The sequence below is a fragment of the Heloderma suspectum genome, chromosome 2 (genome assembly GCF_057233095.1).
Source record: "Heloderma suspectum isolate Gila_16-S chromosome 2, 16-S_ref, whole genome shotgun sequence".
NCBI lineage: Eukaryota > Metazoa > Chordata > Lepidosauria > Squamata > Helodermatidae > Heloderma > Heloderma suspectum.
Window position 1 is genome coordinate 322,115,992 of NC_139459.1, and position 15,588 is coordinate 322,131,579.

Consider the following 15,588-nt stretch of genomic DNA (forward strand, 5'->3'; position numbering starts at 1 on the left):
CATTCCCAGCCAGCATGGGAGTTGCAGTCTAACACATCTGGAGGGCACCAGTTTGGTGAAGGCAGTTCTAGTCTCTCCACCACAATGGCTTATTGCCAATTCTCCCTGATACATTCTGTTTTTATTCTGACTGCAGCTATGCGTAATAGCTTATTTCACCTTCTTCACATACAGTTCACCCTGTTTGATTAAATATTTTTTTACTTGCATTAAAAATTATACAAATTCTATGAGGTAATTATATAGTCCACAGACAGACATATCAAGAGGTAATCAAACATCATCCATTACAGAGAGAAATGTACTGCTAAGTCCTAAGGAGTTATAATGTTCTTGGAATAAGATATATTTGTTTAAAATTAAGGTCATTTGACTGATTTTTTGCATTGCACTGTTCAGGCTGAGCTCAGTTTGCTTTGTAGTCTAGCAGTTCATCATGGTAACATGCATTGCTTGCTGTCCTTCAAGGTTGCTTCCTGGTCAAAGACAGAGAAGTCTCACAAAAACTACTGAATAACAGCACCAGATGAACCATCTAACCCAGAACTCTCTTCTCTTGACTGATACATGTGGTTGCATCCTCAAAAAAGTCTAGCAATTATTAACAGTTCTGGAATCCGATATTTCAGCAGTCTAACTAATTGTCTCCCAAGAAAGAGCCTGCCTATCAGATGTTGCCATTCGTTGTGTGATCAATCATATCTGCTGCTTAGAGAGCACTGACACTAGGTCTCTCAGAGGAACTGGGTGAAAAGAAGTAGCTACTGTTTGCCACTTTCAAAGTGCTTCCACATGCGTACTTTCTAATCTGAGATTACTTATACCACCCAAAACCTGTGCAATGGGACCAAGCATTGCAGAGAATCCAAGGGCCACTTTTGATAGTAACGTTTTGCCAAAGATGACATATCTGCATGTCTCTTCCATGACAAAATGGAATGTCAGAAAGGTCTAAAGCCTGGCCTTGTTTGCTTATGAGTCAGACAAGAGATGTGATGATCCTCACCCCTTAGAGGAGGGGTAGTCCCCCTGTGGACTAGAAAGGTATGGAATACTGGCAAAACATCAATGGGAGTTCCAGGAAAAAAGTTTCACCTACAATCATCACTAATCCTTCAGCCAAACTAGCCATGATGGTGGTGATCCATGACTGGAACCCTCATGTCTTTAAATTTTTGTAAAAAGGAAAAAGCCCAGTCACAGACAGCCCTGATTTGGATTTGGACCACAACACTGGTTGAAAGGCAGGTGTACTTTCACACACACACGCTCTCACACACGCACAGTTTTCCCAGTGAAAATGCCCCCTGCATAAGCTGTTATTTGCTAGGAGTACCCACGTTTTCCCTAATGATAGGTTTTCCTTTCAGAGTGGTGATTTTCAACAGGATAATGGTGCAGGGAGAAAGCTTCCTCGGCTAGCATGCAGTCTTGATCTGTGACTGAGTTTTACAAAAATTTAAAGACATGGGAGTTTTAAACATTACCATCATCTCATCTAATTTGGCACATAGAGTAAAATATTAAAACTCTAGAAAAACATGTAATCGACTTTCATCACTGTTCTAGGGTTAATACAGATGACCATATAAGTACCTGATACATTGTCAGTCACTTGTGTTGTCTTGCCAAATGGTGAGAGGCTTTTAAATGCACTTTTCATCTGATCAGGAACCGAGAAAGCACAGGAATGACAAGACTCTCTTGACCAATTAGCTGGACCCATACAGTCCGGCAACGTTCCAAGTGACCACACACACATAAGTGGTAAGTTACTGCTTGGTAAATGGTTCCCTTTATTTATGCAAAGACAAAAGGTGCTGTTTATTGGGATAAACTTTAAGATACTGTAGTTTGATGCACTTTCTTAACCAGCTTTTCATTTGTGATATAGAACAATCCTTTGATAGCAAACATTGTCTTGAGTAAGAAAGGTTACTTAAAAAAAAAGCTTTGCTCATACCCAACTCTGCATTTTTCATTGTCTAACAGCAGCGTAACAGCACAGTTCTTCTATGCTCTTCCTTTCAATAATGGCATCTCTCTTTCTTTAAGTCCAGCTGTGTTACTGTGTAGTTTACATGCTGCTGATCTGTAGAAAGCTCAAATCAAGCATTCTGCTCTATATTCCTAAGGTCATTTGAATATTTAGCAGCCACAAGAATAATGAACTAAATTATTCAAAGCATAAAACCTTCAACAATTTTACTTTGTTCAGGTTTTGGATATTGTTTTCACTGAACCATTTCATTGTAAGTGGGAAATGTTCATGTTAAGAATAACCTTTATTTTAAAGGGAGAAAATTAGGGCTGTAAACTGTAATCATAGGGATAGAAAAGATAGGAGCTACACATAGCCTTAACTTCTGCTGTTCACTGCCATATAGGAGGCAAGATCATAATACAAAATGTAGAAGTCACATCAAATCTCTATCGTACACTACCTTATTTCTTCGCATTGGTTAACCCACATATTTGATTGGGAATCAGAAGTGTCAGTAAAGGTTAATTCTTTAATCATGATCTGCTGGCTGAGGGGCTTTAGGATGTTGTGGAAACCCTGCTGTGTTGGTGGAACTAGAAATATGGTACCACTGATATGACAGCAGGAAGTCTAACAACTGCTAACCTGCTGTCTGCAGAGCCATTGCTGGTTGGCAGTCCCACACATGTGCCTCTGCCTTTCAAGATTTCCATCCTGGATGCTGACCAATAAAAGCATTGACTGTGCTGCACATGCTGTTTCTTTGTTGCTAGGGTCTGGGAGGTAGGAAGCCCTTCACAGTACTTCTGCAGGGCTCAGGATAGGACTGCACAGAGGCAAAGAACTTCATTCACACAGGGCCGGTGGCATCTCCTTTCTCTGTGGTAGGCTCCTCAAGGTCCAGACATGAGATGGGTGCTGCTGCCATGGTGTATGAGACCATTAGTTGTTTGGTGGGGACCGGAGGAGGAATGAGGACGGAGGGGAAAGGATTATGAGAAAGAGGAATGCAGAGTGCCATTTACCTAGCAGACTGCCTTCCCCTATATACACCCAGTCAACCTCAGATCTTCAGAGGAGGACTTACTGGTCATTCCATGACTGAAAGAAAGTTGCTAGATAATATTGCAAAAGCAGGACCCACCCTTTGGAACACTGTCCCACACATGGTTCGAGAGGCAGAAACCATGGCAAGTTTCACATGCCTTGTGAAAATCTGTTTACACAGGCTTTCCCTGGCTTGTAATGGACTATGATAAAGTTCTGTTTTACTGTTTATTGTTTTTGCTGCCATGTTTTTAATTATTTATTATTTTACCTTGTTTTATATTGTATTACATTTTAGTATACAGTATACGAATCTGTGCTGGCTTAGTGGTTAAGACGCTGAACTGCAGACTGGAAGGTCGGCAGGTCAGCAGTTCAAGACCCGAGTGCTGCGTGACGGAGTGAGCTCCTGTCTTCAGTCCCAGCTTCTGCCAACCTAGCAGTTCGAAAGCAAGAAATTGCAAGTAGATAAATAGGTACCGCCTCGGCGGGAAAGGTAACAGCGTTCCGTGCACCTCGGTGTTCAGTCATGCCGGCCACATGACCATGGAAGTGTCTTCGGACAGCGCTGGCTCTTCGGCTTAGAAGCGGGGATGAGCACCGCACCCTAGAGTCGGACACGACTGGTTGGGGACACTTTTTTTTTTATACGAATCCACGGCAAACCATTCAACATCACAGTAATTCAAGTCCAACACCTACAACACCTTCTAGAACTAACACCAAAAAAAGATGTCCTCTTCATCATAGGGGATTGGAATGCTAAAGTAGGAAGTCAAGAAATCACCGGGATAACAGGCAAGCATGGCCTTGGTGTACAAAATGAAGCAGGACAAAGGCTAATAGAGTTTTGCCAAGAGAACACACTGATCATAGCAAACACTCTTTTCCAACAGCACAAGAGGCGACTCTACACATGGACATCACCAGATGGTCAATATCGAAATCAGATTGATTATGTACTTTGCAGCCAAAGATGGAGAAGCTCTATACAGTCATAAAAACAAGACCTGGAGCTGACTGTGGCTCAGGTCATGAGCTTCTTATCGCAAAATTTCAGCTTAAATTGAAGAATGTAGGGAAAAAAACCATTCATGGATCACTGCCTTGTTCACTGTGGCGAAGGAGCATTACTAACAACAAAGCTAGTGGAGATGACAGTATTCCAGCTGAGCTATTTAAAATCCTAAAAGATGATGCTGTTAAAGTGCTGCACTCAATATGCCAACAAATTTGGAACACTCAACAGTGGCCACAAGACTGGAAAATGTCAGTTTACATTCCAATTCCAAAGAAGGGCAATGCCAAAAAGTATTCAAACTACCGTACAATTGCGCTCATTTCACATGCTAGCAAGGTGATGCTCAAAATCCTACAAGCTAGGCTTCAGCAGTATGTGAACTGAGAACTACTGGAAGTACAAGCTGGGTTTCGAGGAGGCAGAGGAACTAGAGATCAAATTGCCAACATTCGCTGGATCATGGAGAAAGCAAGAGAATTCCAGAAAAACATCTATTTCTGCTTCATTGACTACGCTAAGGCCTTTGATTGTGTGGATCACAACAAACTGTGGCAAATTCTTAAAGAGATGGGGGTACCAGACCACCTTACCTGTCTCCTGAGAAACCTGTACGAGGGTCAAGAAGCAACAGTAAGAACCAGACATGGAACAACCGATTGGTTCAAAATTGGGAAAGGAGTACGACAAGGCTGCATATTGTTGTCCTGCTTATTTAACTTATATGCAGAGTACATCATGAGAAATGCCGGATTGGATGAATCACAGGTCGGAATTAAGGTTGCCGGGAGAATTATCAACAACCTCAGATAAGCATACGATACCACCCTAATGGCAGAAAGCGAAGAGGATTTAAAGGGACTCTTGTTGAGGGTGAAAGTGGAGAGTGCAAAAGCTGGTTTGAAACTCAACATTAAAAAAACTAAGATCATGGCAGCTGGCCCCATCACTTCCTGGCATATAGAAGGGGAAGAAATGGAAGCAGTGACAGATTTTACTTTCTTGGGCTCCAAGATCACCACAGATGGTGACTGTAGCCATGAAATTAAAAGACGCTTGCTCCTTGGGAGGAAAGCTATGGCAAACCTAGACAGCATAGTAAGAAGCAGAGACATCACCTTGCCGACAAAGGTCCGTATAATCAAAGCTATGGTTTTCCCAGCTGTGAGAGCTGGACTATAAGAAAGGCTGAGCGCTAAAGAATTGATGCTTTCGAACTGTGGTGCTGGAGAAGACTCTTACGAGTCCCCTGGACTGCAAGGAGGTCAGATCAGTCCATCCTAAAGGAAATCAACCCTGACTGCTGATTGGAAGGACAGATACTGAAGCTGAAGCTCAAATATTTTGGCCACCTAATGCGAAGAGAAAACTCCCTGGAAAAGACCCTGATGCTGGGAAAGATTGAAGGCAAAAGGAGAAAGGGACGGCAGAGGATGAGATGGCTAGATAGCATCATCAATGCAATGAATATGAACTTGAGCACACTCCGGGAGAGAGCGGAGGACAGAAAGGCCTGGCGTGCTATGATCCATGGGGTCACGAAGAGTCGGACATGACTTAACGACTGAACAACAGGGAAAACCACTAAACCATTCAGGTATGACCTCAAAAGGAAAAAAGGGAAGCGAAAAGCAAGGGAGAAAGGGGAAGATATATCCAACTGAAGGCAGAGTTCCCGAGAATATCGAGATTCAAGAAGGCCTTCTTAAATGAACAATGCAAAAAAGAGGAAAAAAGGGAAGCGAAAAGCAAGGGAGAAAGGGGAAGATATATCCAACTGAAGGCAGAGTTCCCGAGAATATCAAGGAGATTCAAGAAGGCCTTCTTAAATGAACAATGCAAAAAAGAGGGAAAAAGGGAAGCGAAAAGCAAGGGAGAAAGGGGAAGATATATCCAACTGAAGGCAGAGTTCCCGAGAATATCAAGGAGATTCAAGAAGGCCTTCTTAAATGAACAATGCAAAGAAATCGAAGAAAACAATAGAATGGGAAAGACTAGAGATCTTTTTAAGAAAATCGGAGATATCAAGGGAACATTTTGTGCAAAGATGGGCATGATAAAGGACAAAGAAGGCAGGTACCCAACAGAAGCAGATGAGATTAAGAAGAGGTGGAAGGAATACACAGAAGAACTATACAGGAAAGATCTGAATGTCCCTGATAGCCATGATAGTGCGGTCACTGAACTTGAGCTGGACATCCTAGAGAGTGGAGTCAAGTGGGCCTTAGGAAGCATTACTAACAACAAAGCTAGCATCACCGATGCAATGAATATGAACTTGAGCACACTCCGGGAGAGAGAGCAGGACTGGAAGGCCTGGCGTGCTATGGTCCATGGGGTCACGAAGAGTCGGACACGACTTAACGACTGAACAACAACAACAACAAATACCAGTTAGAGATTTTATTATATTAAGCGATATATAAGTATATGTATTTAGGCCTCCTGGGAAAATGGAAGGAGTAGATTGAAGGACATGAGACATGAAAACAGGCATTTTATTTCTTTCACAGTTTGATGGACATGTTCAGGAGCTGTAACTAGATTTAGGATAAATAATAGATTTAAAGAAATCTGTTATTTATTTAGAATATTTTTGAGCCACCCTTCATCTTTGCAGATACCAGGGCATGTACAAGACATGGTCACATTCGCCATACAATATGCAATAAAAACAATAAAACAACATAATGATAATAAGATCTATGTTGTGTGGGGGGGGCGGGGTGGATCAGCAAACACAATACAGACAGATCCTATCAACCAATGCCTGAGCAAACAAAAAGGTTTTGAGCTGGCACTGGAGAAATTGTAATGTTGGCACCAGCTGCCCCTCCATGTGTAGGGTGTTCTGTCACAGATCTGTGACAAAAGGTTGGTGGCACAGTTCTCAATGTGCTCGAAATGATTACTGAAGAAAGTGACTGTTTCCCCCCACAAAAAAAGCGAAAGCTGTCTTGTCTTGGAGCTGCAAGTCCCAGGCAATTAAGCATGTTGCATAGAAGGTAATTAGGAATCCAGTGAATTAAATAAATAATAAGGTAACTGGTACCGATAAGGAGGATACGAAGTGAGTTCACAATGAACTTTAGGTAATCATTACCAAAATGTAATTGACAAAGCAGTTTGGATAATATCCAAAGAGAGAATGCGGAATTATAACTCATCACCAGAGATGAAAAGGATTATGTGAGAAATGGAGAGACATCAAACTGTATTATTCAGGATCAGAGTGAACTTAAAGTTTTCGCTTATCAGTTAATGAGCAAAATATATTTTGTAAGGTATGAACATTAAATCTGATATATAGATGTCTAGAAAAAATTATGTACTTAGATTTAATTAGTAAACTTTGAGTAAGAAATTGCTTTGCCAAAGACATATATCAAAATTAATTGTACCTAACTTGAAAAGTGTATGTTTAAGGTTTTGTAGGTGTTTTAATCATCAAAGATTCTTTTAGAAGTCAAACTTGTGAACTTAGATTTATGAAACAGCAATTAGTATTGACATATTGGCAGTGAAGTAATATTTTAGAAACTGTATAAATATGGGATGATTTGGGGGCCAGATAGCTTCTTTGATATTGAAGCTCCTTCCCTATGATACTGCCAGACAACTCTATAGAGAAGTCTAGGTAAGCAAAATGGACTCAGCAACGCTCTCTTTTGTAACAGTAAGAAATGCTTAAGAAATATAGCTTTCATTGCTTTGAAATACTTTACTACTTGTATTTTAACTGGGAATTTATTTTTGTATCAATAACAGAAAGAAACGGATTCAAAGATTCCTGTACTATAATTACTAAACCTGGATTGCAACCCACCAAACTATCTTAGGTGTACACTTTGTTTAGAAGTGTTTTAATCTTCTATAGGGAGTAAACAGGCAGGTAAAAGCTCACAAACTACTGAACTATAGACAGATAGCTCAAACAAAGTCAAACCGTAACAGTTCCCCTATTGGGACACAACAACAGAGAAGGGTCCCTCCCTTGTTGTCACATGAAGGTTCCTTGGAGAAGAGCCTCCCTTGGAGGAGAGACTCCCCTGGTTATCTTAGACATGACCAAGTTGATATATATATAGAGAGAGATATTCTTCAGATATTTGGACCACAAGCCATTTAGGGCTTTAATGGTAAGCACCAGCATCTTGAATTTAGCTCTGAAACAAATAAGGAGCTCCTTCAAAATTGGTGTAATCTGATTCCACCTGGTTGTACTGGTTACAATTCTGGCTGTCGCATTCTGCACTGGCTGAAACATGAGTCCTCTTCAAAGGCCAGTCCCATGTACAACTCACAGCAGTAATCCAATCGGGAGGTTACCAGAGCATGAGTAGCCCTACTGCCACCAGGGCCTCAAGTGACATAGCTGGATCAAGGAGCACCCCCAAGCCACACACCTCTCTCAGGGGGAGTGCAACCTTGTCTAGAACAGGCTACCGTTGCTATGCATCCTCTGTTCACATGCATATTCGTATGTATGCCCATGTCAAAACAGACATGAGACCAAAGGGACCTTTTCCAAAGGTGTGGCATGCACACAGCAAATTTATGCATGGCTTAGATAGATAGATAAAACTTTATTATGGTCAAAGACCAGCCCAATATGCATGGCTTAAAAACCAGCAGTCTTGCTGCAGGATCACTGGGATGGGAGCAAAGTTAAGCCTTTCCCCCCACCCTAGAGTATGTGTGTGTGTTTTGTGGAAAGAATCCTTTAACCTCACCCCTAATGTGTTGTGTGTACCCTAGAGTAGCAACGCAATTATAAGATTGTGTTGGCATTTGCATAAGGTGTCCAACAAATGCATGTGCTTGTGTTAAGTCTGAACCAGAGTTCTTCCATGTTTTACAGAATCTCACCCTTGCTTTGGTCTCAGTCTCTGAGAAGCAAATTACAGGCTATCAGCACTTCTCTGAGAATCAAAGGGAGGATGGATTTCTCCCCAGACGGCAGGCTGATAGCATTGTACTTTGTGCAGTAACTGAGTGTCAGTAGCTGGCAAGCATCCATCCTGTCCAAAGAAAAGAACATTCAGCCCTTTTTCAGATAACAGACTGTATGAATGCCTCCAAGTAATATGGCTACTAGCTAGAGTTCTTCCCTATATGTGATGCATTTCGCTGTATAAAAGCCTGCCCCACTGAACATTTGGGGCTCTCTTCCCCTTTGCTGACAGAGTGCTTGCGAGCCTTGTAATAAACACTTGTCTGATCCAGAAGCTTACCTGTGTCTAGTTGATTTATTGGACCATCAGCTAGCCACCAAACCAAACCGAGGGGCCTTTTGCCACTCTTACCACAGTGTGTGCGCTTGTGGTCTCTGTGCATGCATGCACATGCTCCCCATAACATCGGATATAGCTCTTGGGGCCAAAGAGGTTGTGCACCCCTCACAACCTCTTTGGGGAAGCTTGAGTGCTGGTAAAAAATGGTGGGCGCAGGACAGAAATTGATAGACTTATAGAAGGAAAGGAAAATAAATAGAATTGGGAACCTAAGTACTTTATTTTCTGGTTGGTCACAGATCCTAGGGAAAACACAGTGGCCCCAGGCTACGCTTTGTTCTCCCAGCATTTGATTATGAATTCAAACTAGCATTTAAAATTAGGAGCCTTAAAACAGGGCTTTTCCTTACATTCTGACTACACCAGAGAAAATAACAAGCATGGAAAGAGGCAAGGAGACATGGGGAAAGGAGGCAAGGGGGAGAGGACTAGCTAAAAAGTAACCCCAAAGTTTTTACAAAGTGAGAAAACTGTTGTGCTTGGCTCAAGCAGCTTCCACGATGCTCTAAATTCTCTCCTTGACCACCACCATTGGATTCAAAATCAGCAAATCATATGGAGTTAGCAAGTGCCTGTCAGTCTCTGAACCTTCCTCTTGGAAAGCATAGGGCCATGTTCTGAGCGTGCACGTCTACTGCACATGCTCAGTAACCCGGACAGCCCCAAAGACCTCCTGCTAGAACTAAAGTACCAAGCACAGCGGCACACATGCATGCATTCAAGTCAAGTAACTGGGGAGGGGGGGATCTTTTGGACTGGAAGGCAGGCTAGGCAGGGGCAGGGTGTTTTCCCTCCCTACACATAGTATAGGGTTGCCTCTGACAGTAAAAAGACCTGCACTCCTCAGTGAAGAGACGATATGCTACCTCAGAGCACAGGAGAGGGTAGAATAAAACCTAATGTTATTGTATTGTATTATTTTATGTAAACTACCTAGGGGATCATTCTGGAATAAAAAGGATAGGAATAAAGAAAATGTTACCCAGAAAATGTTGGGGTTCATTTCATAAGAGGATATGAATAAGGTGTTCTACTCACGTGGAAGAGCTAGATGGTGGTGGTGTACTGGAGGCTTTTATAGGGTTTGATTCTTTGGGGGTGGGATAAACAGATTGGGAGCGAGGCAGGACCCTAAGGAAAAACCGTGTGTGCCTGGCCCATCACACTAAGTGTATGTTTGCAGAATAAGGCCAGTTATGAACACACTAGTTAACGTTCATAAAATTATATACTGTTTGTTACCCCAGTGAGGACACAGCCTGACCAGCATTGGCTGAACTGTGATTAAAAGGATGTACATAATTTTTATTTATTTATTTACAACATTTACATACTGCTCCACAGCAAAGATTCCAGAGCAGTGAACAACAAGATAAAAGAATAAAACACCATAATTAAAACAATTAAAGGAGCAATCCAATGGCCGCTAGACAGCAGCTAGATAGCCATAGGATCGGTCAGTTCCTGGAGAACCGACTCCTCACCCGTCCCCCGCCTCCTCGTAGGCAGCACAGATCATCTCCACACTCCGTGCTCATAAGAGCAGTGCAGAGTGGGGGGAAAGGGAGTGTTCCCAGGCATAGGGTGGGGAGTTTGTAAGTGCCAGTATGACACTTCCTATGTGTCGTCCGGCCTCCCCACCCCATGCCCCAGTGTCCTGTGGCTAGTCAGCCAAAATCGGCTATCTAGCCAAAAATGCAGGGCACCTGGAGCACGGAGGAGGGGATCCCCTCCTCGCTCCTCCCACCGTGCATTGGATGGTCACCTCTGGATTTGGAGGTGGCCATCTATCCACATAGGATTGCTCCTTCCAACATTTTAAAAGAACAGCATGTGCTGAGCAGTTGCTGTGCTCTAACTAATGAAGCTCCAGTTAGATATTTAATTATCTTTGACCTGTGTTGGCCTAAGGCAATTTTGTTCAAAGAAAAGTATGTGGTTTCAGCATGTACATGGATTGGATTAGGTTCCCTTCAGAAAGATCTGTTTTAGCCATATGATTTCTTAAGACTGTCTGCAGACATGGGAACAAGCAATGGTACAGCTAGGTAACTTTAGACCCTGGACATAATGGTCTTAAGCCCCCTCCCCCCTGCCTTAAGATTGCCCTGCATATGAATTCAGTTATGAAATACACAACTAACATTCCATACTTTAAAACTGCTTCTACATTCCTGATAGGAGGAGGAGGAGGAGGAGGAGAAGGAGAGTGTTTGCCAACCTTAATAAAATACTGTTATGTGTTTGGGGGTCAGTCTATATTACCTCCAAAGGTACCTTACCATTCAGTGCTGCTGAGTACAAAGAGACTGAGGATTCCCCCCAGTGCAGTCTTTGGAGCAAGTTACCCAAAGGTCATCTTGAATTGGTAACCTTTGTTCTACAAGGCCCGAGGGGATAAGAGGAAATGGATCTGGGGAGAGGGGTAAATCTAAAACAAAGGAAGAGCAGCTTTTGTCTTGGAGAAGGAGATCAGCTGGGCAGGGCAGAGGAAGTAGGGGATTGCTTAGAAGTGTGATGTTGTAGGCCTTCATCCTGTGCATAGTGTAAATAAACCTTTATAAAAGATATACCACAAGTCTCCAGTGCCCTCCTTCCCGGAAACTGAAGTCTATGTAAGCGCTGAAGCCCCTGAAAGGTCTCCCCTCTCAGGACTGGGATGCAGGAGTGTAACAATAATCTGAGCATGTGCAGTTTTGTACTTTGAATTCACTTAAACGATAACACCATCATGACTGCATGAATAAAATGCAGTTTGCTTCTGTACCTGCTGCTGCCTAGGTGGTAATTTAGGGAAGCTCTGAGCTGCAGTGCCCTGGACTTTGGCTCCAAGGTCCAACCCTCGCTGCACTCCTGGGAACAAGCAATCTCCAATATCAGAGAAGTATCATAAAACCTGGGCCTCCATTGCCTCCCAGGCTCACCCACCTCTGTGGACTCTACTCTGGGTGATCTGTGTTGGTGGGGAGATTGCACTTGTAGAGATCACCACTAGAGTTTGTGTGATGGCATTTGTGATCTTTCATCTTTGAGGTAAAAACAGAATAAGCAGTGGCTATGTAAATTTAAAAAGCAATACCTGTACATTAATTGCTTAAGAGACAATTCACCTCATGGGTCATTGTGTTTATGTGCATGCTAAGGGTGGCGATGGCCGACAGGAAGCTCTGGCGTGGGCTGGTCCATGAAGTCACGAAGAGTCGGAAGCGACTGACCGAATAAACAACAACAAAAGTAGAAAAATCAAAGGAATAGGCAGGGCTCAAGTTGGTGCCTGAAAGTGGCAATGTCTTATGTGGAGATTGCCCAATGCATTTTGATCAAAGGATTGTCATGTGTCTCATTTTGGCACATACTTTCTTGAGTTGTGTTAGTATTTATTTACACAGGTTTATATGCCACTTTCTAGTGAACTAAGTGATGAACAATAATAATATAACCATAAAAATATAACAATAAAATGCAATAATTACTGGTTGGCAATACAACTCATAACTATACTGTCTGGGTCATACCAGAATAAGGCACATGCATTAAGCCATCTTCACACAATAAATTACTACTTTGAAGCCCCAGCTTGAAGCCTGCCCTCTTCCTTCGCTCGTCCATTTTTGAGTCCTACTGTTTGTCTTCCCCACCAGTTCTCTTATAAGAATGTAGTGCCCCTGAAGTAAATGGAAAAACACCCATGAATTGTCCTTGAAGTGTTAATATACCTCAGAATATCTCTGTATACAATTAGAGATAACCCCTTGAGAAGATGGCCTCTCTTATTAATAATAAGGGTTATTAACATACAATTCAAGTGGCAGTGGCTTCTCAAGGAACGTCCAGGCTGACAGGGACACCCCCCCCCCTTCTTTTCAGTTTTCAGAACAGCTGAGCCAATTTGTTATTCCATGAAATAACTGACAAGGCTCATCCATCTTTAACATTCTTTCTGGTGGCTGTGCATATTATGTCTCAGTAATGTCCAATAAGGAGAGGAAACAATCGCTGTCCAGGGTATAAAAAGCATATTATGGAACATTATGGAATCAAGGATCTGCTTAGTTCAGGCTTTATAGCTGTAGTTCGGTGAGACTTTAGCATAGAAGAAGAGACAGCACAGTGTTACAGACTCTTCTGTTGCACCCTTTAATTTTTAAAAATGTTTTTATTTCATTTATATCTATCCATTACATGTATACCCCCACGTTTCTTCCACTGTGGAACTCAAGTCCCAGCTCCAAGCACCAACCAGACCTGCTTAGCTTCAGCAAGGTCGTTGCCTCATGTGCCTTCAGACTATGACTTGGGACCAATTTAATTTTTGTTCTAAGCTTCATAATGATTTTAACATATAACCCAAACACCAACAGTACACAATACATGCAGTTTGTCTTACATTGTTTGTCAGATATGCCAGTTGATACGGGAGAGTTTGAGATGGGATATACAATTGTAAAATCTGTTTCATCTTCTATTGCTTCCAATAACGTTCCTGTTTCAATTCCAGTCTTCCTAGCTAGTATTCCCTTCTAGAAATATGGCTGAGTATTTAGTAGATGCCGGTCTGTGGAGCCTGCATTAACAGCAAGCCTTTATATATTTTTTAAAAAATATATACACCGGGTAATGCAACCTGGTGGTGGTAGGATCTGCTGTTCAAGTAAAACAATAAAACACCCTTGACTTGGGGAAGTAGTTTTGCTGTCCTTTGGATCCTGGACAGCATTCTGAAGTCTCGTGTAAACAAACAGGATTTATAACCCGCTGGTGTTCTAATTCCTATCCAGAGAATACCCATGAATATTAGATCATCCATGGATATTTTCTTTTTTTCTTTTGCAGAGATGTGCAACTCTCCTATCCTGAACTGAGATTTTGGATCAAAGAAAGAGGAAGCGCAGAAATGCATTCCCCTTTGCTAGCTTCTCTCTGAATTGTTGCAAGAGGGCAACAACTATCTACATTTCCCTTTGTCATCTCCCTCCACCTTTACAACTCTCTGGCTTGGAATTTATTTATTTTATTGTTTATTACTGTATTTAAAAAAAACCATCCAGGAACCAACGTTCTCTGGGCAATGTACAAATTAAAAACACAAAACACAAGATAACAACTGGTCAGATAAAAGTAAGATAAAACCAGCAGTAGCACATAATGAAACCAGTAAAACCAGCAGCAGGGATAAAACTGCAGTGTTTACTGGGCCTCCCTGTTGTGTGAAAAACAGGAAACCTCCACCTGTTCCATTTGCTCAGCACAGAGCTTTATGTTCGTGACTGAAACCAATCCACTGTATAGCAAGTCAGTCATATTTTGTCACTATTTTACTCTAATGAGCTACATTTGGAAAGTAAGGATAAAGGCACCATTGATCTTATCAAGGGTTACCTAACTTACAGCCATCAACACAACAAGGAAGTTGAACACCACAATTCTTCTTTTGTTAAGAATTTGTTCTGTCCTCAGGCTGACAAAGGGACTTTACAAAGGTCAAATCAAGCGAGATCATGATTTGGGGCTCATGATGATTTTGTAGCTAGTGCAACAAAGTAATTGATTTTTAATCATTTCACACCATAGAATGATGCAGGATCTCCAAAGATGGCCACTTTGCCAAACACATAAACTGGCTTGTTGGCCAGACTTAATCTTACCCAATAACCCATTTATCGGACTTCATTCTTGGCCATCTCTCATAATGAGTCATAGTTGTTTAAAGCAATTGATATTAGACATTCATCCAGGTATTAAAATTCAATTATATATGTGTAACTTTGTATTATGTTCACTAAAAGCAACCCCCCCAAAATATTCTTCTGTATATAAACTTGTTTTTATAGTTTAATTCTTATAATTCCCAGTAAATTGTATGTATAAAACAACACTTTGGATTGTTTGTTTCCTTTGATATCTCACCTATAGCAACCCTCACGTGCAGAAAGCCACTTTTCTGATAATAGCAGAGCTGGTCTGTCAGTGCTAATAATTATGTGCCAATTCTTACACAAAAATAGTGTTCATGTTGTTTGGTCATGTTTTTGGTCATGTAAGGACTTAGCAGTCAATGGGTAATGGGCCGCCTAGCATGATTGAGCTAAGTCTTGTCTTTGCATGAAGTTATTAATTTGCTACCAACCTTGATTAATGTATTCTTCCTTCTCCCAACTCCTGCCAGGGCCTGGCCCAAGACATTTTGCTGCCTGAGGCAGAACAGCAAATGGTGCCCTCCCCCCAACCAAGTCAAGGTGCGTAGT